This window comes from Ceratotherium simum, chromosome 3, assembly GCF_057802395.1.
Source record: "Ceratotherium simum simum isolate JZ-2026a chromosome 3, ASM5780239v1, whole genome shotgun sequence".
NCBI classification, from domain to species: Eukaryota; Metazoa; Chordata; class Mammalia; order Perissodactyla; family Rhinocerotidae; genus Ceratotherium; species Ceratotherium simum.
The window spans coordinates 95,477,566-95,498,926 of record NC_141902.1 but is presented as its reverse complement, the minus strand read 5'-3'; the positions used below and the strand labels follow the sequence as shown (position 1 = coordinate 95,498,926).

Below are 21,361 nucleotides of genomic sequence, written 5' to 3'. Positions count from 1 at the left end.
TGATAGGATAAGGTCTCCACTTCAGGAAGCTCCCTCGAGCGGCCCCCGGAGGATGCACTGGAGGGGACCCAGAAGGTGGACAAGGACATTAGTTAGGAGATGAAAAGGGACACACACTACACGAAGAGGTGCACTAGGAAAGAGTGCCAAAACTTCACTCTCAAATTCTACCTACCTTCTTCAACTTCAAACACAAGCTGCCCTCACCTGTTCAGCTTCCTCTTCACAAACACTGCATCTGACCTGGGCTTGCTGGATGGAAGTTGCGGATCTAAAATACCAACACGTGGCTCAGTCAGTGTGGCTCATGTGATATTCCCCCAGTGAAAAAGAGGATTCTGATGCAATTAGACCTATCTCAGGATTTTATAGTCAGAGATCAAGTCCTCATTCACCATCTACTTCTCAGCAGGCTCCAATTTCATCAATAATAGGAAAATAAAAACCAATCCCAAGGACTACAACAGAGCAGTGATGTAAAAGAAATTAATTTGGGAAACATAAAGCCTTTGCATTTGGCTTTTCATCTAGATGTTTTGGGAGTTTAGTGGTAAATGTTAACACAGCCTTGGCTTTCTTCTTGTGCAAATATCTGTTTTCAAAGAAACCTTGGCTTCTCCATCCTCTTCCCTTTTATGAAGCAAGAAATTAAATGGCAAGAAAGCCAGAACCTGGGAGAAAATGTAAAAAAGCAAAATTTATACTTCAGGATTTTAGAAAGTGCTCCAGAACAGTATTTTCCAATATGTGTGCCACAAAACACTAGCTGCGTGAGATGTGAGTAAAGGTCAGGCAAAAGAACAACTCCTTGACCATGTCAGTTTGGAAACACTGCGATGAACAAAATTAAGCAGATTTCTTTACTAAAACACTTTTCAGAGACTTTAAAATGGAAATGGGTATTGTGGATTTCCAGAGGGGGTGCATATAAGATGTAGCATTTCTCATCCTTATCTGGTCAAGGGACATGTCTCATATGAGGAATAATTTCAGAGGAGCAGTGTTCTGAGGAATACACTTTGAAGCCCTGCACCAAAAATTTCACCCTCTCTACTTCCTCCTTTGTATTTTCTTTCAACCAGTTAGCAGTCATGCTCTGCTTTTATCAGCCTGGAAAACATGGCAATATGCAATTATAGAAACAAATAATTATGGCTATTTGTAAGTTGTTAACATTAGGGGAAGATGAGTGAATGGTAAATGTGAGCTGTCTGTACTAGTTTTGCAACTTTCTTGTAAGTTTAAAATTACTTCAAACTCAAAAAATTTTTAAATCTCTGAAGGCACCAGAGAGCAACCAAGGCAGTCAGGATCTAAGGGACGAAAATCACGAAGAAGGGAAATGCACTGAGAAGAGCCATACGTTCACAGCTGCTCTTTCCGTTTGGGGAAATTTCTGCCTGCAACACGGGACATAAAGGCTGAGCAGAAAGCATCAGCCTGGAAGTTGCAGCGGTCTCACTGGGCTAGGGAGATGAAAATTAGAGTGCACTGTAACCTAGGAAACCAGGATATAAGAGGCCAAAATTCCAGGAAGAAAAAGAAACATAAAGAAGTAAACCTGACAGGCTATGTGCAATTTCCTTTCAACGCTTTTGACAATTCCTAAGCTGTGTATACCTAAGGCAAGATGCTAAAAAACCAGCACAAAGAGACTGCCAAAAGGCTAAACATCTAAGCAGAGATTTTTGCAGTATTACAGTAATCAAGAGACAAAATCGGAGTTCAAAACTGCCCGATAAAGAGATACCTCAGTAAACACCCTGTTTTAGTTCAATCCCTGAAGGCCTAAGGCCTAGGAGTAACAGTAAGCTAGAAAGAGATACGTCCTGACAAAGCCTAAAATGCAAACTTGAATCATTTAAATCCCTGTTTGTATCAAAGTTATCAGCCTTTACCCTCGTTATCTGCCAGAATAAAACTAGATCCTCTCTGGAGGAAGATAACAGCACCCAGAACTGCTACAAGTCTTCACATACAGTATCTGCCATTAAAATAAAAAATCATCTGGCACACCAAAAGACTGAACCAAACAACTGAAAACTAAATTTAAAAAAACAAGGTAATCCAACAAGTAATCCCAATATTGACATCAGAAATTATCTTTAAGATAACTATGATGAATATGTTCAGGAAAATAGATGACAATGTGAATTTCCACCAAAGAACTGTAAAACATAAAAAGAGAGCAAATGAAAAATTCAATAACTGAAATTAAGAATTCATCAGAAGGGTTTAGTAACAAGTAGACACTGTAAAAGAGAGAATATGTGAACTGGAAAATAAATCAGTGAAAAAGATCCAAATTGAAATGTAAAGGGAAAGAGGATTAAAAATATAAAAAAGAACATTATAAACATATTAGACACAGTGGAAAGACCTAACATATGTGTATTTTAGAGTTCCAGAAGGAGGGGACAGAGAAATGAGGAAGAAGCAACATTTGAAAAGAAGATGGCCAAGAATTGTTTAATATAGTCAAAAGACATCAAGCTGCAGATTAAAGCTCTTCTTTGAATCTCAAGCAGGATAAATATGAAGAAAAGCAGACCTAGGTACAAGTCTTTTGCTGAAAACCAAAGACAGAAAAACTTAAAAACAATCAAAGGAAAAAAAAAAAACACACTGCATTCAAAAAAGCAACAAAAAAGATTGTCAACTAACATTGCCGCAGAAATCATGGAAGCTACAAGACAATGAAATCAAAACTTTTAAGTGCTGACAGAAATTATCTGCCAACCTAAAATTCTATTCTTAGTGAATATACCCTTCATAAATGAAAGCAAAATTTTAAAAATATTTAGACAAAAAATGAAAGAATTCTTCACCAGCAAACACACACCAATAGAAACACTAAAGGGAGTTCTTCAAATAAAAGAAGAATATTCCAGATGGTAACAAGGAAATATGGAAAGAAATGAAGAGAACCAAAAAGATAAATCTAAAGGAATACTGACAGCTTAAAACAATAATAATATCTTGCAAGGTTTTAAATATATGTAGAATTTTAAACCATGAAAACAGTAACACAAAAGCCAATACTAAAGAGGTAGAGCTAAATTGTTTTGAGGTCTTCCGTTGCCTGGAAGTAACAAAATACTAATTTAAGGAAGACTCCACCACATAAAAAATGCATGTTGTAATCTCTAGGATTGCTTTTAAAGCAATCATGTAACTAGCAAGCTACTAGAGAAGCAAGATGGAATAATAAAAATGATTAATTCAAAAGAAGGCAAGAAAGGGGCTGGCCCCATGGCCTAGTGGATAAGTTCAGCGTGCTCCGCTTCAGCAGCCTGGGTTCAGTTCCCAGGTGTGGACCTACACCACTCAGTGGTGGCCGTGCTGTGGCAGTGACCCACATACAAAATAGAGGAAGATGGGCACAGATGTTAGCTTAGGGCGAATCTTCCTTAGCAAAAAAAAAAATGAAGGCAAGAAAGAAGAAATAAGAATAAAAATGAGACAAACAGAAAATAATAACATAGATTTAAAAGCAAAACTATCTATTACTTTAAACGTAAATGGACTAAATATTCCAAATAAAAGATAAAAGGCATTGGCCAAGATGATAAAATATCAAACTATACTATATTCTGCCTATAAGGGATACACATTGAATATACTGATATGGGAGGAAAATAAATACATGGAAAAAGATATATCAGACAAACACTAACATTTACAACAAAAAAATCTTGAGAAGCTATGCTAATATACAAAATATACTTTTTGACAAAAAACATTATTAGTAGACTAAAGAAGGACATTTAAAAAATTACAAAAGGTCAATTCAAAAGAAAGATATAACAATCCTAAATCTGTATGCACTTAAAAACACAGCCTCAAAATGTATAAAGGAAAATTTTATAAAACTAAAACTAGAAATAAACAATTCCAAATATTTTGATTTTTTAACATATCTCTCTCAGTAACTGATAAAACAGACAAAAAAACAATAGATTGACTTGACTTGAACAATCAAATTTACATATGTAGAACACTACAGCAAACACGATAGAATAAAGGCTGTTTTCAAGTAGACATGGAGCATTTACCAAAACAGACCATATGCTGAATCATGAAGCACATCTCCAACAATTTCAAAGACTAAAATCATTCGGAATATGTTCTCTGACCACAGTGAAATTAATATATAAATCAATACCTGAAAAATTTTCCAAATATTTGGAAATTAAATATGTCTAAATAACCTGAATTGAAGATGAAATCACTATGAGTATTAGAATATATTTTGAAATGAGTAATACCAAATATATATATATATTTAAGCTTGTGGGATGTAGCTAAAGTTGTTCCTACAGGGGTTTTTATAGCTCTAAATCACCAGCTCTCAAACTCTTTGATTTTAGAATCCCTTTATATTCTTAAAAATATTTAGGACCCCTATCTTATACTATACATCAAAAACAATTCTTCATTGATGTTAAAATAAATGTCAAAGGTAAAACTTTAAAGATTCTAAAAGTTAACATAACCTTGGGATAAGAGATACTTCAACCAGTTCCCAAAATACTACTAACTATAAAGAAAAAGACTGATATGTTGGGCTTTATTAAAAATAAGAGAAGACAGAGTGTGAAAAATCAAGCCATAGATAGGAGATATTTTCAATATAATTATCTGACAAAGAATCACATTCAGACATTAAAAAGAATTCCTACAAGTCATTAAGAGAAAGGCAACAATATTTTAGAATAGGCAAAAGTCTTATGGAGGCAACTTCACAAAAAAGGGATATCCAAAGAGCCAATAAGCATACAAAAATATTTCCATTATTTCATTATTATCATGGAAATACAAATCAAACCACAATGAGATGCCACTACATCACTACCAGAATGGCTAAAATTATTTTAAAACAATATTACAGAATTAATGGAGCAACTGGAACCCTCATACACTGTTGGTGGGAGAATACACTGGTACAACTGCTTTGGAAAACCGTTTGGCAGAATCTACTAAAACTGTATATATAAATAGCCATACCCTATGACTCAGTAATTCCATTCCTAGGTAAATACCCAGCAGAAATTCCTCATATGTACACCAAAATTCATGTATAAGCAGCATTATTCATAACCACCAAAAACTGGTAACAACTCAAAGGTCTATTAATAGTAGAATGAATAACTATCTCATGGCTATTTCAATAATGCAATACTGTATAGCAATGAAAAAAAAGAACTACTCCTGCCACATGCAACAACACGGGTAGATTTCAGACATAACAATGAATGAAAGAAGCTCACACAGTGTGATTCTAATTATATCAAGTCCAAAAATAAAAGAGAACATGCTGTGTTATTCCATTCATATAAAATTTAAAAACAGGAAAAGTGAATCCATGGTGATAAGAGTCAGTGTAGTGGTTACTTTGAGTTAGGGTTACCAGGGAGCCTTCTGGGGTGCCCGCCATCTTCTATATCATGAACTGGATACATGGATTTGTTCATTTTGTTAAAATACATCAAGCTGCATATGTATCTGTCACTTCCCTGTATGTATGTTTTATTTCCATAAAAATGTTTAACCCCCCCATGAACCCTGCATTCAATGTTTTCAATATTTGCATACATCATATTTATCATGATTTATTTGTCTACAAGGAAGTTTAACAAACAATGCCGGCCTGCTTTTTCCTTCTCTGTCTGAAGAAGTAGAAATAATGTTCATGTCCGACTATCCACATCTGGAAGTCTCTGTTCAGTAGAATTGTGACTAAACCATACAGAATCTAATAATCTATATTCAAAAGAACAAAAAGCCTGGTGCTATTACTGGTGACTATGTCCCCTGCACCCTAAATGCTACTTCAAGTTTAATCGTCATAGCAGCAGGATAAAGTAATTAATTAATCTCACTAAGAGAAAGTAAATAGATAAAATGCATATAGAAAATATCACAGACATCGAATCAAGATGGTGGACCAAATGCACACATCTTCCTCTCCGCTGAGCCAAATACCTTTAAATAAACTTGTCAATATATATAGAGAGGCATATGACACATCTATAACAGGGTTGAAAACAAAAACAGTGCCAGCAGCAGATCATAAATGGTGAGAAATTCCTAGAAGATAGAAAGCAGATGGGATCAGAGAGCTGAGGAATAGCAGACCAATATATACACGGTAGAAAACTGCTCCCACGATAAAAGTTAATACAAAGGAATTCCAAGTCTAAACAAAGTGGACATAAAAAAAAAAAAAAAAAAAAACCAGAGTGAGTCCCTGGGGAATGACCAGGAGACTTGACAAAAGAACCGTATAGAAAGCAAAAAGGATCAATGGAAACTCTCCAATCCCATCTCCATGCCCCACCTCTACACCCAAGGGCAGGTTCTGCATTTACATCATCTTGGTTCAAATCCCTGCCCACTGCTAATTAGAGAGGTAGCTCTGGGCAAATTACTGAAGCTCTCTGTGCCTCCAATTCCTTATCTGAAAAATGTGGAGATATAAGTTACTGGGTTATAACTCATATATTAGGGTTAATATATGGAAAGCATTTAGGACCACATCTGACACATGAGCCATTAACATTACCAACTGAGCGAGAGGCAGTGAGGGTGTCTGTCCTGCACCCACACTCTAAAGAGAGTAGACTACTCCAATTGGGTGGGTGCCAAAGTGGGTGTGAAGATCTGAGAGGAGCTAGAGAGCCTTCCAAACATCCCAACAGCCTTCCTGTCTGGTCCCGTGTGGCCACTCACCCTGGAGCCACACCCAGCCCTGCACTAAGTCCCTCCAGCAAGAAGGGAAGACTCTTAGGCAAACAGACAAACCTAAGCCAGCTACCTACAATGCTGGACCTAGCCCTTCATTCTTATTGACTGACAACTAGGAATCACAGAAACCTGAGAAAAACTAGGAGCATGAGAGAAAACATCACAGAGGAAACTTTAAAATTATCCAAAGGACAGAGAGAGAAGGTAGAGGGAGGAACTTCTAAAAGTTCTCATGAATGCCCACAGATACATTTGAGAAGATATTGTATGTATAAAAGGAGAAAAGGCTACAATGAAAACGGAGTAACCAGAAGGGGAAAAAATTCAATCAAAAAGGGTGAGCACGGAATGCACAAAGCTGAAATATGCATTGTTTACTGGGAAGACAGAGTCAAGGAAATGTTCTAAAATCTACAACAAAAAAAACAAGATGGGAAGTAGAAAGCAACTCCCTCTTGGCTGAGTGTGCCCAGGACCACCCACCTTCTTTATGCCCCACCCACTGTATCACGAAGGCCTGCTGTCCTCAGGCCGAGCTTGGCTTCGGGCTTCCTGCAGGAGCTGATTCTAAACCATGGACCCACTAGAGGAGTAGGGGTTCCACCTGGAGTGAATGTTCTCAGTCTACAGAGAGGCTGACCCCTCTCAGCTCTCACACCTGGAAATTAGAGGCTGTTACTGGGGTCTAGTAGAATCTCTTCTACTTACTTTTTGCATGCCCTAGCTTTATCTCAAAAAAGGTATCTATGATTTGGCCAAGGTAGCTTCCTGTAATCTGTATATTGCGCAGAACCTCCTCCATTGGTGGCATGTGCATGGAGGAATTCTCTAACTCCCAGCTCTGATGCCCATTTCCATCCATTTTTATATTTCTTTGGCCATTTTCAATTAGGGATGATGGATGAGGTTGACGTTTCTCCCATAAATTTTTTATGTTTCTTTAAAAGTTTTCCAACATGTATTCAAACCAATGATCATTAGTTGTAGGTCTCTATGAGTCTGACCTTTTTAAAAGATTGATTCTAACTGGTATTTTATGTTTGATCCCTTTCATAGCAAAATGTAGTCTTTCAGAATTTTCTTTGGAGAAGACCCTGTATGGTTAAGGCAGGGTCTTTTGGGAATGTAATTAATCACAAAGATCACTCTCTTTCTGAGAATCTATGTTCTCAGAACCTGCTCCTGCTTGGGGGCAGACCACAGACAGGCCCACGTGGGAACGCAGGGTTTCACTGGGATCTGGGAGGAACCTACTCTTTTCCTTTCTTCCTTTGTGGGATTTGTTCTGTTATGTACCCTTTTCATTGACCTAGGTAGTCAAAGACCTGATAAGGACAGCTGAGTAGCTCTTGAGGTGAGATATAAAAGATCAGATGAGAGAATGAGAGAATAGTTCTATCTAGTTCAATAGTTCAATGAGCTTTGAACCACATGAAATATTTTGGCTGGAAAAATGTATTTCATTCTCCTTAAGCCATGCTGTCCGTCCTAGGAAAATTCCATCACCTTCAAAAGGAGGTAGGAAGCTGATGCTGGGAAGGTTTTATTCCTAACATTCACCAATAAATATCAGTCTAAAGAAAGTTCTAGCACAAGTGATATACCTAGTTTTTTTAATGAATAAGCAGGAACCCCATGTTTTAAATTAAAAAATCATACAACCAAGCCTTGATCTATGATAGCTTTTGTTTTTTTATATAGATGGTATTTTATAAAATCGAAAAAATAATGAAAAAAAATGTAAAATATTACCAAATCTCATTAAAATTTTGACTTATAAGAATTAAGAGGCAATGGTGCCCCTATTGCCTGATATAATCATTGTTGACAGTCTGGGACAATTCTTCCCACCCTTTTCCTAAATTTACACATACACACCAACACATACACACACATTTCTGTTTACAAAAGTGACAATAAGTTGTACATATTTATCTGCAACCTCCCCCAGAGAAGAGACCTTCACATTCTGGCATTCATTTAACGGAAAAATTGAGTATCCTCTGGGCACCAAGCTAAATACAGTATTTGGGTGTCAATTTATTCCCTCCCCAATACCTTGGAGACACTGCAAGTTCACTGTTTGCTGGCATTTCAAGTTGCTGAGAAAACTCTGAGAGAAGGATTTGTAGGTAAGTTTTTTCTGACATTTTTTTTTAGGATTCTTTATCTTAGAAAAAAATTTAATATCTATAAAGTCAAGTGTTTTGTGCTCATTAATTTTTCTTGGTCTGGAATTTTGCATGGAGCCCCTACAAGTTGCAGAATCAGGTCAACGGGTCTGTGAATTTAAAAAGACTGTAGACGGAAGCAAAGGTCCAGAGTCTACCGGCCTAAGCCAACAAAAGGAAAGCAGAGAGAGGAAGAAAGAGATCCCGCTGCATGAGAAGTAACTGTACCCCCGATCTCAGGGAAGATCGCAGGTCAGCAAACCCTGGGACCAGAACTGGGGCCCGAGGCATCAAAGTGACCCTCCCCAAGAGGATCCTAAAAGAGAAGGTTAGTGCCACCAGAAATTGTAGAAGTGCATTCACTGCACAAATCAAGCAAACACCAGCCAGAGAAGCCCGGGAGGAAACGAGGCACCCGTGAGGAAGTCAGCTCTGAACACCTGCCAGGGACCACGAGTCATCTGCACGGTCACCAAACAAGTAGAAACTCCCCTGCCCCGCCTTCCCCTCCTCCCACTGCATCCTCCAAACGCCGAGGGCCAGCAGCTCTGGGGTAGGAGACTCCAAGAGAAAAATACAAGCGCACACCCTCCCAGATAGCATGGCCTGCCCGAGGCCCAGCTGAGGAGGGGAGAACATGAACTCCAGTCACTCACTGCTCAAGTTGTGAGTAGCACGTGGACCAGGGAATTCTAACGGCCGGATTGAAACTATGCCACATGATTTAAGGCAGCAGTCTTTGAACTGGGATCACCTGGAGACTGAGTGTGGACAGTTTTAAGGGAATATATTTCCAGATCCTCAACCAATGTATGTACTCTTTCCTACAAGCAATGTGCCTGAGAAGCTCCGGAATCCACAAGCCCCCTTCTGCCACTTTACAAAAGAGAAGCACAGCCCTCACCCATCCCACATCTCACTGGCGACTGGCCAGGGTGTGAAAACCTCTGATGAATCTTCAACCTCCCCCACCCCCTGGGACCAACATTTACATGGACGCAAGCCTTTCACAGTCTAAAACGTCACCTTCCATTATTTCCCCACATCCCCTGCCGGCTACCTGCTCTAGTCCACACTTCTCAGAACAGCCTCTTAAGGAGCCATATACACAGACGGTCCCCCTTTTCTCACTTCCCCTTCACTTCTCAACCCAGGTAGGACCAGCACTGTTAGCTGCCTGCTCCATACAATCTCCCCTTCCTTGCTAACAGTACCTGGATTTTGTTCAAGATGGCAGTGTGGCCAGCCCAGGCAGTGGGTCACTGTGCCAGAAGGGGCAGTCTCCTTCCATGCTTTCCCAGCATTCCTCACAACTGCAGGCATTCGGGTCACTCATTATGGCCAATGAGATCCAAGTGGAAGTCAGCCAGAGTGCGGATTTCTGGGAAGGGTCATTTCTGAAATGACCATGATGTATAAGACTGTATCAGACTACTTGAGACCATAAGCAAAGGCTTCAAGAATTGCAGAGATACAGGCCCTGACATCATTAAGCTGCAGAACACACACAGGCAGCCTCGCACCTCTGGACTTTGGGTTATAAGAGTAAAATAAGCCCAGATCTGTATGTGGCTATAGTTACTTGCGGCCAAACTCATTCCTAATTGACACACCTTATAATTGATACACCTTAAACAGCTCCATTTAAACTGCTCTCAGGCTGACCCCATGGCTTAGCAGTTAAGTGCTTGCACTCTGCTACTGGCGGCCCGGGTTCGGATCCTGGGCGCGCACCGACGCACCACTTCTCCGGCCATGCTGAGGCCACATCCCACATACAGCAACTAGAAGGATGTGCAACTATGAGGTACAACTATCTACTGGGGCTTTGGGGAAAGAAAAGGAGGAGGATTGGCAATAGATGTTAGCTCAGAGCCAGTCTTCCTCAGCAAAAAGAGGAGGATTAGCATGGATGTTAGCTCAGGGCTGATCTTCCTCACAAAATAAATAAATAAATAAATAAACTGCTCTCACCAATGACCTTCTAATTTCTCAATCCCCAGGATAAATTTCAGCTCTTCGCTCACATGGCCTCTCTGAGGCGTTCTGACTGTACTCACCATTCTCTTCTTCAAAGTACCTCTTTTCGTGGCCTCTGTGGCTTAAGTCTCCTTCTCTTCCCCCTGAACCTCCTCAAATACGTTGTAATTTCTTTTTCTTCAACCAGGGTTACAGCCTTGGCCCTCTATCTTCCTTGCCCTACATAATCTCCCTGGGTGGTTTCACCTATTTCCGTGGATTTATCAATCGTCTATGTATGCTGCTGATATGAAAATGTGTAACTCCAGCCCAAGCTTTTCTCCTAAACTTCAATTATTTTCACACTCCAATTGCCTGCTGGAAATTTTCTTTGGACATTCCAAAGACAAATCAATTGCAAAATTTAACAATTCATCATTCCGTTCCTCAAATCTGCTTTTCTGCCTATATTCCCTTCTCAATCAGTGGGATTACCCCTCACACACAGTTGATAAAGTCTGGAAGCTGAAAGTTGTTCTAGACTTTATAGAAATTCTAAGGGACTCTCAGAAAATGAATGTGTGTGTGTGTGTCATATAAAAATGAGCAACTGCTGAAATGTTATCAATTTGTCTTCCCTCTCACTCATTCCACACACACTACCCCCAAACGCACACTTAATCAGCCACCAAGTACTATCCACCCTACATCCCAAACATCTCTCGATTCCATTGCCTTCTCTCCATTCCCATTAACACATCCTCAGTTCAGGCCACCATCATCTCACCCCTGAACCACTCAAACAGCCTCCTAACTCAGCTCCTCAAATTCTTCCTCCACACCACCGTCAATGAGCAATCCAAAAGGCCAACTGAATGATGTCATTCCCAGGGCTGATTCAGTGGCTCCCTGTTGCCTTCAAAACCCATACTCCCTAACACAGTGTACCATGCCCTCCGTGACCTGGCTGCCTCTTACCTCTCTGCAGCCTCATTCACGGCCACTCCTCATAAGCACCCCACACTCCTCCATTCCTAAACTCTTAGTCACTCAGAAGCATCCTGTTCTTGCCTGCCTGCGAACGTGCTGTTTGCACTGCCTGGAAGGCTTCTCCCACCTACCAAACTCCTACACAACCTTCAAGGCTCAGCTAAGTGTCACTGGGATGTTTGGCCTGACTCCTGAGACCCAGGTGGGGGCTCCTCCTGCGGGTCCCCTTAATACAATAAGTGCTAACACAGCACTTATCACCCTGCACTGCAATTTACAGACATGTCAGCCTCTGCAGTGGCCTGTGAGATCCTTGGGAGCGGGATCCTGTCTATCTTCCTCATCAGGGTGTCCCCAGCACTAGAAGAGTGTACACCAAATAGTAGGCTCCCTGACCAGTGACTGCCCCCCAAAAATGTCCTGAAGAGTCCTGAAATAATCTGTGGGCATGTTAAGGATATTGTTTGAGTTTCTATTAGTGATACTTTTCTCCATAAAAGGCCAGTAAAGTTGGGTCCTGAATGACAGCAAGGAAATAACCAAAATGTGTCTAAACACATGATCTCCTCGCCTGGAGACCTTCAGAGAAGTTAAAAAGATTAAAAAAAAAAAACCCAGGGGCCAACCAGGTGGCACAGCAGTTAAGTGCACATGCTCCACTTCGGCGGCCCGGGGTTCGCAGGTTTGGATCCCAGGCGTGCACCGAGGCACCGCTTGTCAAGCCATGCTGTGGTGGCGTCCCATATAAAGTAGAGGAAGATGGGCACGGATTTTAGCTCAGGGCCAATCTTCCTCAGCAAAAAAAAAAAAGGATGATTGGCATCAGATGTTGGCTCAGAGCTGATCTTCCTCACACACACACACAAAAAAAACAAAAAACTCATCATACAGTTGCTAAACGGTAATAATAGAAAAGAAAAGCATGAAGATTAATTGAAGGAAAGCAAACCTGTTGTTTTAGTAACTTCAAGATAGGAAAAAAGAGCACAAAATTAATAACTTACGATTTTATCTGGATTGCTTTACAAGAGTTATAATGGATGTGATCTCAAAAAGTTTTTTAAAAATTCCTCCTATAAAAATAAAATAGCTGGACAGAAAGTTACAGGTGAAAAGCATAAATCTATATGATTTCTCTTTGGAAATGGGAAGATACATCCTTCACAACAAACAACCAAGAGACTAGAATCTAGATTTTTTTTAAAAAAATAGCCAACAGGTTAGCAACTTGTATGTGTTGAAGCTTTTGGAAGAAAAGGCCGATTCACCCACCATCTCGCAAATCAAAACCTTCGGGGCCACAAACTGCACATGATCCACTGTCGCCCCCTCTCGGGCTGACCTTACTCACTCCCCAGTACTCCAAGATGAGCTGGACTTAAAGAGAGACGTCCAAACAGGCGGAGAAGAAATCATCCTCGTAGCATAATCCCTTGCTCATAATCCCTTCCTCACGTCCTCTGGCCTCTGCTGTTTGGTTACGTTAATGCTGCTGAACAACGAATATGATCTTCCCCCTTCACTCTGCTGGAAGGTTCTGGTGATCTCTGGGATAGTTGCTGCTGTTGCCAGCACACGGCTCTCCTGCCTCAGGGAGGAGAATCTTCTCTGATTTCCCATTCAGTTGTTTTTGGAAATTTGAGGCCACTGAGAGATGAGAAGGATAATGGCAAAAACAAAACAAATTAAACCCACAAGTACCTTGGGTCACATCAGATGCGTAAATTAAGGTTGGGTCTGCATCTAGAGATGAGGGCCAGAATATTTCCAGGATTTCATAAAAGCTCCCACACTCGGGCACAGGGAGCCAAAAGCTGCTAGCGTGAACTAACTCGTAACTCCAAAATCAAGGTCAGAAAGAGCCTCAGCGCTGCTGGGAATGGCCGAGTTCCCCGCTCTGCCCCTCGCCGTCACAGGGCACCCTCATGTAAGAAATGCCGGTCTTGGGTGGGTTCCTGGGTGATGCAATTCAGGACCTTCCCGGTCTCTTCTCCAAAGTTCCTCTGCTCCTCTCCTGGGTGCCCACCCCACACTTCTCTCAGCAAATCCCCCCACACAGAAGTCTGCCCTTCCAAACTCTTCCGAGGGCAGGCATCTTAAAATACTCGTTTGTTTCCTCAGTGTCATTTCGTTCAAGGCTAAAGGACTAAAATCAAGTGAGATGTCATTGATATTGTGGCAAATAAAGAGTAACAATAAAATGTACTGTCGGTCTATTTTAAGACATTGATAAGAGAAAAGAAAAGGTAGAAATGAATACTACATTCTTTTCCTTCCCATGAAAACCTTCATGGCCTCACTCAACACTTTACAACTGTACTTCCTTTCTAGGATGTGTCCCTGAAAAATTATGTGTAAATCTAGTTTTCATCATTCAAAACATATTTTTAAATTCACTTGAGAAGCTTGCTTATTTAAAGGCATCTTCAAAGAATTCTTTGGTAAAAGGAAAGGGTGTTAATGATGCAAAAATCACCCTTATAACTATTTGTCATATAAATTCATATTTGGCCATATCAGATATGCTGAACATGTCCGTGATTTAGGAAAAGAGGTAGTTAGTTAAGCTTTTCAAAAAACAGTTTTTTGGGCCGCCCCAGTGGCATAGTGGTTAAGTTCGCATGTTCCGCTCCAGCGACCTGGGTTCCCAGGTTTGGATCCCAGGTGTGGACCTACACCACTCGTCAAGCCATGTTGTGGCAGCACCCCACGTACAAAATAGTGGAAGATCAGCACAGATGTTACCTCAGGGCTAATCTTCCTCAAGCAAAAAAAGAGGAAGATTGGCAACAGATGTTAGCTCAGAGTGAATCTTCCTCACCAAAAAAAAAAAATAATTTTTCAGTTGTCCTTGCTCTAGCCCAAACAGCCTTTTTCCTACAGTTACATGGGAGGTTTTATTGGATACTGTAATCAGAAAAAGAGCATCCTGTGATCTCAAAGAAGATTTTAGAGCCTGCATATATTTTGCCCCTTTTTTGCCAAACTGAAATTATTGACTCCGAAAATTTAGTGATTTTGCTTTTTAAAAAGCAGCTGTAATGGCAAAGCAAGAAAAGAAAATCAGTGGATCAAAGTCAATTCCAGAGCCAAACTAAGGTGACAACACTCGTGTGACCGTGTAGCATGTGCAATGCCTTGGCCAGGCCCCGCGCTTGCAAAATGAGGTCAGCAGAGGCCTGCGCCCCCGCCAGCCCCGCAGAGAGCCAGAGGCGGAGGCGTGTGCTGCCGCATCACAGCTATGGACCATGTGGCTTCAGGGAGACTGTCCCTAAAAAACAACACTTCAGGATCTGAGCTTTAAACTTACACCGAGGTTGTTGCAGGTGCATCCGTTACTGTGCTCGTGAGTAACACCCAAGATGCAAGTGGCGAGGAAAGAATCTGCTCGAAAGAAGAACTTTCTATTACCATGGTCTCTCTTGCCTCTGCAGGCTCCTCTCGCTTTGAACATGTTGGGGTTCCTCCAAGGTCTGGTTTCAACTTTTCCCTCACCTCTTCTCACTCGCCTGCATTCTCTCCTGGGAAATCACACACACTCTCAAAAGCTTCACTTACCATCAAGCACCAAAATTATTATCTTTAGCCCCAAATCAGTCCCCTGAGTTCAAGATCCACACATCCAGCTGCCTCCTGGATGTCCCAATTCAACATGCCCCCTACAGAACTCATCATTCCCTCTTTCCCTCTGCACCTGCTCCTCCCCTGCCCCCTCGCCCAGAAACCACCAACTTCTCAGGTGATAAGAGGGGCTAGAACAAGACCTCAGATGTTATGACTTCTAGCTTTGACCTCAAAAATGCATAAAAATCCAAAACTAATTCAACTCGACTTTGGAAAATAATCAGACACATAATAAACATCAAACACTGCCCAGGACTCCTTCCATGGTCAGCAACACCGGCCTCCACTAGCCTCAGCCTGGACACAGCCCCTGCTAGGAGCCAGGACATCACAGAGACAGACAGAGAGCCGACTGCCGCTCCAAGCTGACCCATGGGCTGCAGTCCCCAGAAATGGCAAGAAAATGAGCATAACAATTTTTGCATTGTTGTAGGATGTTCTAATCCAAAGTTTGCTGCTCAGAATCTGTGCTGGTTGTTTGCCTATTGTCTCTCAGCCCCATCCCACCCTTCTGCATCTACTCAGTGACGCCAAGGCTGGGACTCTGCAGTAGGCACTTCCATGCCGCTAATTAGGCTCTGACATAAGTGGAAAGAGGGAGGAGGAAAGAAAGGACTCTGTTCCTGCTTTCAGCCTCTGTCAGCATCCTTCCAGCATCAGCAAAAGCTCCAGCTCCCAGTCTCAGCCCTTCTGGCACCGGCGCGAGGCGTCCCCTCAGTGATTCGGTCCCAGCTCTCAGCACCACCGCAGGTCAGAGCACTACCCACGGCAGCCTGTCCTCTGGCCTCCTGGAGTTTGGTACCACCACCTCTTCCTTTTTGTCCCCCAGCACCTAGAGATAGCAGCCACTCCTTGAAGTTACTAATCTCTGGATTACTTCAGCATCCATTGTTGTTCCTCCAGCCTTCCAACCCCTGTGTAGTCAGAAATCGCTATCTGAAAAACTTCCCGTGGTTTCTGTATCCTGACTGGACAGTGAGTTATGATACAGAATCACTTTTGCTCTGTGGTTTGTTTTCTTTTGTTACAGATTTTAATGTTTTGCTCACAAAATATCACTTTCCACAGCAGACGTTTGCTTTCCAGACTGGAAAGGGAAAAACAAATATCAGTAAGAGAAAACTGAAACAGGCCAGCCAGACATGCAGATAATTCTGGGCCCATGATCCACATAACTCAAGTTTCAGATTCCAAAGTCAACTTTACACTGAATATCTAACAGGTTACGAGAAATACAGGCCTATTTTAAATGTCTGGTTTTTTCTCTTTATGGATACAAATACATTTTAAGATCTGATGAAGAAGAATACGCTATTCCTGATGCTCTCCCTCCTTCAGCCCCTTCCCCCACAACCCACCATCTCATGAAGTCCTGTCAATTCCACCTCTAGAGCGTGTAGCACAGCCGGTCAGCGCTCCTCACCTCTGCTGCAGGAACCCCAGTCTAACTCACCAGCACCTGTCCCTTGAAAGCCGGCATTGACCACTCTTCCAGTACAGGATGCCGGGATAACTGGGTATCGGCATAGAAAACGATGAAATGTACTTCTCACCACACACGAATTAATAACAGGTGGGTTACACTGTTGGGAGATAATTCTCCCTAGGTCTCTCATGTTTCTGCAAGTCTTACAAGCAGAGGCTCTGCTCCCTCTGTTCCAGACTATCTTTTCAAGATAGTCTGATACAGTGTCTCTCCAGGGACAGCTTTGTTTACTGTCCAGTATAATACAGACAACATCTCCCTCGGGAGCAAAGGTCAGACAGGCTTACTGCACATTATGAAAGGCTCAGGTTCCCTGAGCTGAGGGTTATTCTCCTGTAACACAATCTGCTGCGTGTACGGGAGTCACCGGGCCCTCTTCATGGCTGCCCTGTAGGAATTTGGACTCGGGGGACTGGCACAAGAAAATTCTAGTACTCTGGCTACTGCTACTGTTGTGACGAAGAAAGTCATCTCTCTCTGACCCAGGAGACTTGTGTCTTTTGCAGCATTCATGAAACTGAACAGTTAGCTTGCAAGGAGGGTAAAATTTCAGACCCTCTACAGTTCCTAACATGCATCACTAAATGTGTAAACAAAAACTATCAAGCTTTAGAAAACGAAATAAAGAAGAGCTTCATACTCTGGAATTGGGAAAGATGTCTTAAACAGAATACATGAAAGCACTTACCATAGAGGAAAAAAATGGATAAATCTGACTAAATTAAAATTAAGAACTTCCATTCAACAGCAGACACTATTAAAAGAGCTGGAGAAGATGTCCACAATAATAATATAATATGACAAAGGCTTAGATCCAGAATGAATATATATCCTATAAATCAGTAAAAAGAAGACAGAAAATCCAATAGAAAAATAGGCAAAATAGTTGAGCAGACCCTTCACAAAAGTGGAAATCCAAACGGCCAATAAACATATGAAAAGGTGCTCAACCTCATTCAAAATCAGGGAAATACAAATCAAAATGAAAACCCCATGGAAAACAGTTTGGCATAATCTAGTAACATACACCATATGAACCAAGAAGTCTACTCCTAGATATATCTTCTAGGAGACATGTCTGAGATAGTTCACAGCAGCATACTTTGTGACAGCCAAAAACTGAAAACAACCCAGAAGTCCACCACCAGGAGAACGGATAAATTATGGTATAGTTATACCGGTATTCTATACTGCAATAAAAATGAATGAACTATAGCTACACAGAACAACATGGGAGGCTCTTAAAACATAAACGTTAAGAGAAAAGAAGTTAAACACGAAAGAAAATATACAACAAGACTTGGTTTTTATAAATTCAAAAAATAGGTAAAAGTAACCCACAGTATTTAGGGATGCATACCTAGGTTGTAAAACTATAAGTAGAAACATTAAGTGATTGCTACAGAAGGGAGGATAGTGGTTACTTTTGGAGAGACAGAGGAGGATGGAACTGTGAAGGGCTACGTGGAGGGCAGGACTCCTGGGGCACTAGCGATGCTCTATGTCTTGTCATTGATGGCGTTACACGACTGCTCAGTTTACAATAAGCCAACAATCCGTACACTTATGTCTTATGCCCTTACAAATTGGCACAGGGAAAAAAGACTGAAGAAACACTGCCCGGGTTATGAAATTGAACACTGCCAGCAAGCCAGAAGCCCTCACGTACCCCTTTCCAACACAACCTCTTCCATCCTATCACTGTCCTGACTTTTACCTCCTAAGTCTATATCATTATATACTATGGTTTACCTCAGTCTGTTTTTGATTTTTACATAAATGAAATCAATTGAATATTTGCAACTGAGTCTGAAAACTGTTCTTGGTAGATCAATTAATTACTGTAATGTATGTATTTCTTTCAACATAATATCTTTGTAGTAACTTAAATATAGTGCAGTTGAAACAAAGACCACGTGCTAGAACTTAGAAGTGTGTGTGAAATCACACTGAGAACACCAATTTAGATTTAGCAAAACATTACCCATGACATTAACTCAGTGGTGTTAATTTGAATTTTATTGGGTTGGTAGATTTATCTGCATTTAATTTGAAATAAGTTTGGAGTTTATAGTTGTCCTAAAGCTATAAGCATAAATTACAGGTATTATGTTTATACATATTTAAGTAACAGTATAATAAAACTAAATTTAAGTCAACACAAGGAGTCTCGCATGAAAAGGGGTGCTTACTTCACACAGGTTTGAGAAACCCTGCCTAGGAATTGGCTCCCCTTCCTCCATCTGCACCACCACCGCCAGCCCCGCCCCGCCCAGGACAAAACCACAACTTGCTACCTACAGCCAGACACTTTAAACACTCCAAATCCCTGTGACATCTCTGTGAAGCACTCTGCCTGTTTGCTCTGGAATTCATTCCGATTCCATGTGTTATCCCGGTGATCAAAGCTGGGGACCAAAATGAGGCACAAGCAATTAAGCAAAGCGTGAAAGCCGTGTATTTGAGCCAGGTGACAGTTCTTTGATATGCTAATGACCATCACCCATGGCTCAGACTTTGGCATCCCTACTGTTTAATCATGAACCCTAGCGTAGAAAGCCTGCACCAGTATATTTATGTCCTATTGATGCCGTAAGAAATTACTAAAAATTTAGCAGCTTAAAACAACATAAATTTATTTCCTTACAGTCCTGGAGGTCAGAAGCCTAAAATCAATCTTTCAGGGCTAACATCAAGGTGTCAGTAGGGCTGGTTCCTTTTGGAGGCTCCGGGGGAGAATCCCTGTCTTTGCCTTTTCTAGCTTCTAGAGGTCACCTGCATCTCTGGGCCCCCACCCCTTCCCCGCACCATTCCAACCTCTTGCTTCCATCTTCACACTGCCTCTTCTGTCCTGCATCTGTCTTCTAAGGGCCCATCCAGGTAATCCAGGCTAATCTCCCCATCTCGAGGTCCTTAACTGATCACATCTGCAAAGCTCCTTTGTCATAAGGTAACACTCACAGGCTCCAGGGATCAGGACATGGACTTCTTGGAGGGCCGTTATTCAACCTACTGCATCCAGGTAGATGTCTGACAGTTGTGAATAAGAATCCATTTCTCCTTTGCTTAAATGTCAAGGGGTCAAGAGGCACACAAACTCCTGCAATTTGTTTTTATGACAAAGGATCCTAAGAAAAAATATTATGGTCTCGGTCCTGGGTTTCTAGAACAGAGCTCCTAAAACCCTGGGAATGTCCTCAGTGATAGGAATATCTTTTGTCATTCATCAGGAGTCTATTGAGCACACTTGAGTTTATGCTAATGAGGTGACTTAGAGTGGGGTCCCTAGATAGCCTCAGGAAGGGGCCAGGCTCCAGAAGACCAAGAGATTAGAGGGTTGGAATTTTCAGTCCCACCTCCCTGACCTCTGGGGTGGGGAGAGAGGCTGAAGGTCGAATCATTTGCCAATGGCCAATGATTTAATCAATTGTGCCTGTGTGATGAAGCCTCCATAAAAACCCAAAAGGACAGGGAGAGCTTCTGGGTTGGGGAACACCTGGGGGTGCCAGGAGAGTGGCGTGCTCAGAAAGCATGGACGCACCACGCCCCTTGCCACACCCTTGCCCTCTGCATCTCTTCCAACTGGCTGTTCCTGAGTTATATCCTCTTATAACAAACCAGTTCTCTAGTAAGTAAAATGTTTCTTTGAGTTCTGAGCCACTCTAGCAAATTAGTCAAACCCAAGGAGGGGGTCATGGGAACCTTTGAGCTATAGCCCATAGGTCAGAAGCACAGGTGACAACCTAAACTTGGGATTGGCGTCTGAAGGAGGGGGTGGGGGCTGTCTTGTAGGACTGAGCCCTTAACCTGTGGCATCCCGGTAGACAGTGTCAGAATTGAGTTAATTGCTTGGTGGTGCTGGAAAAAAGCACAGATCGTAACTACAAAGCACTACTATAGATAGAAAAACAAACTTTTTTGCAGTTGTCTCATTCTTTTTTACGGGACAATAATTCAAAGAACTTTCTTTTGCTTTTTAAAAAACTTTTTATTTTAGAATAACATCTGGCTTAGGGAGAAGTTGCAAGAATATTACAAAGGATTCTCCAGTACTACAAAGAGTTCTCCAACACTCTTCACCAGATTCCTTACATTTGACCTCATTTGCTTTCATCCTTCTCTTTCTCTCTCTTTCTATTCTAAACCATTTTGAAAACACACTGCAGATACGATGCCCCCTGTACCCCTAAATATTTCATTGTGTATTTCCTGTGCACATTAGCTTTTAAAGGAGTCTGGAGGGCTGAAATGTCAGGGGAAAAGTATTCCAAGAGAAATATTCTTCTTTGAGTCCCAAAATTCAAAGCAGATGAGCTGTTGTTCTGGAAAGTGGAGAGTATCATCTCATTTTATCACAAAAAGTTATTTTTCACATAATATTATC

The 21,361-nt window shown here is 41.4% G+C and overlaps 1 protein-coding gene across 9 annotated transcripts in view; it reads right to left on the bottom strand.

Moving 5' to 3' along the window:
* The window catches only part of SH3GL3 (SH3 domain containing GRB2 like 3, endophilin A3), a 146,726-nt gene that overhangs the window by 57,402 nt on the left and 67,963 nt on the right, over positions 1–21,361 (bottom strand). The window contains exon 2 of one of the 9 annotated variants that reach the window (XM_087429029.1): positions 176–271. The exons of 5 other annotated variants lie outside the window; for them this stretch is intronic. The gene's annotated coding sequence lies outside the window, so the exon portion shown is untranslated. Of the gene's footprint in view, positions 1–175; positions 272–21,361 lie in introns of those variants that run through there. 3 more of the 9 variants (XM_087429028.1, XM_087429027.1, XM_087429031.1) reach the window with 3 other exon arrangements.